Below are 3592 nucleotides of genomic sequence, written 5' to 3' on the forward strand. Positions count from 1 at the left end.
CCAATAAAGTTCAGTCAGTTCATCTGAACGGTTTCTTTATTTTTGTTGCGACGTTTCGTCCTTCATCCAAAGATCTTCATCAGTCCGAGGAGCCACAATAAACTGAGTCCCATAAGCAGCACACTCACATTGTGGACCAACCAGGTTGCTGGTGATCAGATGGTTTCTGGGGCCTGCCCTCTCTCCAGTCGACTCCTCCCAGGCAGCCATAGCCAAAGTGGTTCAAAACTTTATTAATTGTCCATTCAGTAATTGTTTGTAAGCCCTGACAAATTAAAATGTGTTATTATTACCTTTCTGTCTTATTCCAGCTGATTGTGAATGTGCACAAATCCTTTTTTGTTAGCTTGTTTTATCTCTTTTCTCATTTTATGTCAGACAGCTGTTATGAAATTACTCGGATTGCTTGAATATTCATTATAAACAATATTTTTCTTCCTCTTCTTTATTGTGTGCCAAGATTAGGTTGTGGGTTTGGCACAGGCTGGCTAAACACGGTAGGGACCCTATCATGAGTATTTAGCAGCTTTAGTAGCATCATACTGTGAAGACTGGTGGACTGTGATTTCCTCTGAAATTACTAGAACTACTTTCAGCAAGTGTTCCTGATTGTAGGAGTTAATGCTAGCTTGAGCAGCTGAATGATATTCTCAGTTTAAATCAAATAAATCATCCCTTCAGTGAGTTCTGGGTCCATCATAAAGGTCTTTTCGCATTGGGACATGCCTGGAAATCTTCTAAAGGTAGGTGGCCATATCTTAATCATATATCCAAACCACCTATGCGGACTCCTTTTGATGCATCGAAGCAGCAGCTGTACTTCAATCTCCTCCAGGATGGCGGAGCTCCTCATCTGATCTCTAAGGCTAAGCCTGGCCATGCTACAGCGGACGCTAATTTCATCTCTTTGTATTCAGGATCTCATTCTTTTGGTCATGATCCATACCTCATGACCATAAGTGACGGTTAAAACATGTACCAAAATCCAGTAAACGGAGAACTTGGCTTTTGGCTCAGTGCCTTCTTCACCACACCAGATCTAATGACGTTTTTTAATGAGAACAAGATTTCATTCTGGTGAGCTGTCTTCCATTCAGTCCTGCCGTTGCTCAAACTAACTCCCAGATACTTGATACTTGAACTCAGTTTGAGGCTGAGACTCACTCCCAACCCATAGAGAGCATTCCACCTTTTATCGGTTCAGCACCAAAGCGGAGTGTGGATTAGCTATTTTAGCTGCATGTGGAGAGCATGAAGCTATCCTGGTGGTTGTAGCAAAAGCGACTCTGGGAGTCAAAGCACATAGCAGCAGCACTGCCAAGAGTATTTTAATAATTTACTTGGAGTTGTACACAAAGACTTCAGTAAGATCCTGAAAAGACCAGGGTTGTCAACACCATATGAAGAGGGTGTTAAAGGTACACAAACACATGCCAATGGTAATATCCCTACATTTTCACACATTATGAATCAAAAATTGCTCATGACTCTCATGCTGTTTCTTTTTGATTTACTACTGTGAAACTTCTGGTGATAAAGCGTTATAAGGGAATGCTTTGCAGGGTAACAGCCTGCTTGTCTGTTGGTTCGCGCTTCATTCTAAGGAGACTTTCTAGAAGTAAAACTGTTCCCAGGTACCTTTTAACAAGAGAGGGGGGAAAATAGCAGATGCCAGATTGAACTTTGATTGTAGAGAAACGTCCAATGTTTTATTTTTGTTTCTTATCACACAAGAGATGTCGTGTAACAAATGTGTATCTACTGTCACAAATTGTGCTTTAAGGGGAGCGGCTATAAAATGTATTCACCCATTGGATGTTTTATGCTTTAATTGCTGTCATAAATCTGTAATGGTCAATATGTCTTGGCCTTTTATCCAAAAAGTGCTTCAAAAGGAACCTTCAGTGTTGAAGAAATATATATTTTTATAGAATAATCCCAAATAAGTAAAAATATACTTCCATCCATCTGTTCTCTTTTAACCATGTCTTCCTTTTCTGTCATGGGGGTCTCTGGTGCCCATATCCAGCTATCACTGTGCGAAAGGTGGGTACACCCTGGACAGGTCTCCAGACCATCATACATAGAGACAAATGAGACAAACAACAATTCACTGTCTCTCACACCTAGGGACAATTTAGAGTTACCAATCAGCCTAACATGCATGTTTTTGGTCTGTGGGAGGAAACCGGAGTACACGGAGAAAACCCCATACATGCACAGGGAGAAAATGCAAACTCCACCCAGAAAGGTCCCTGGCCGGGATTTGATCCGGCGACCTTGTACCAACTGCGCCACTGTGCTGCCAAGTAAAAATATGTAATGTCAAATAAGTGATTGTATAAATACCCCCGTCCTGATTCAATTCAGAATTATTACATGTTTAATAGTACAAGTCAGAGGATGGATTCACAGCCGTAAATATTCCCAGGCGTTGTGTTAACTCAATCAACACAATGTAGTAGGGATATGAAACGTGTAAATCTACCAAGAGCACAAACTGAGTGACCATGGAAGATGGAGAATAGTGCATGGCCATCAAGGCACATGGGACCATTCTGAAGGGGTTACAAGCTTCAGCAGCTGAGAGGTTGAGCATACAACAACTGTTGTCTCAGTTCTAGTCTAAGATTTATGAGAGAGTGGCAAAAAGAAAGATGGTGTTGAAGAAAACTCAGGTCAAATCTCAACTAGAGTTTGTCTAGATTGTTAAGACTCTGAGATGTGAGTTTGGCCACAACCAGAAACACACAGCTATCCATCTGTTCTGTTAAGCTTTCTGATCATCTACTTTTTGTTTCTGTTCCACAGGAGCCCATTTGGATACCAGGGAATAAAATGCTTTACATCTCAGTAAATAATGACAAAACACCAGTCTTATCCAGGTCATTTTTTGCCTCAGTTTATCAAAGAGGTGCTGAAGAGGCAGCTGACCTTTTCTCTCCCAGGCTCCATCTGTAGCAGCCTTGATTCTATTTTCAGTCACTTTATACCCCCCCACCCCCCCAACACCTCACACATTTCCTTATTTTTTTCTATTCTCGTAACTACTGCCAACCTTGTTTTTTCTATAGACCCTTTTTCAATCCATTTTATTTGATGTCCTTCAGTAGAAACATGCTGATAGATTAACAAGGTCATGCCACTAGTTTGTGAAAGATTCTGATGAAAAAAGGGTATGAATTTTTGCCAAATGTACTCATCGTACACTGTTTCTATCAAACGCCAACTGTATGCCAAGATCTATAGCATTCCACTTGTTAATGTAGAAAACAGCAGTCAGACTCAAAGTGAATGAATGCAATCTTCAGTTCTTTAGGGAGAGGACAAATCTTGACCCACCCCCTCCTCCTCCCCAGCATTGACAGCAGCTCATGTACATCTTAGCAATTGTCTGTCAAGGTTAGAGGCATCATAACAGGACCCTCCCTCTGTGCCGGGGTCTGCTATGTTCTTCCTGAACCCCCTCCCCTCAGCATCACAGACAGAACACTGCCATCTGTTGATGGGTGAGATGATTACATCTCAAGGGCTTCAAACATACCATAGATAGATAGATAGATAGATAGATAGATAGATAGATAGATAGATA

This window comes from Nematolebias whitei, chromosome 22, assembly GCF_014905685.2.
Source record: "Nematolebias whitei isolate Nwh7 chromosome 22, NemWhi1, whole genome shotgun sequence".
Lineage (NCBI taxonomy): Eukaryota > Metazoa > Chordata > Actinopteri > Cyprinodontiformes > Rivulidae > Nematolebias > Nematolebias whitei.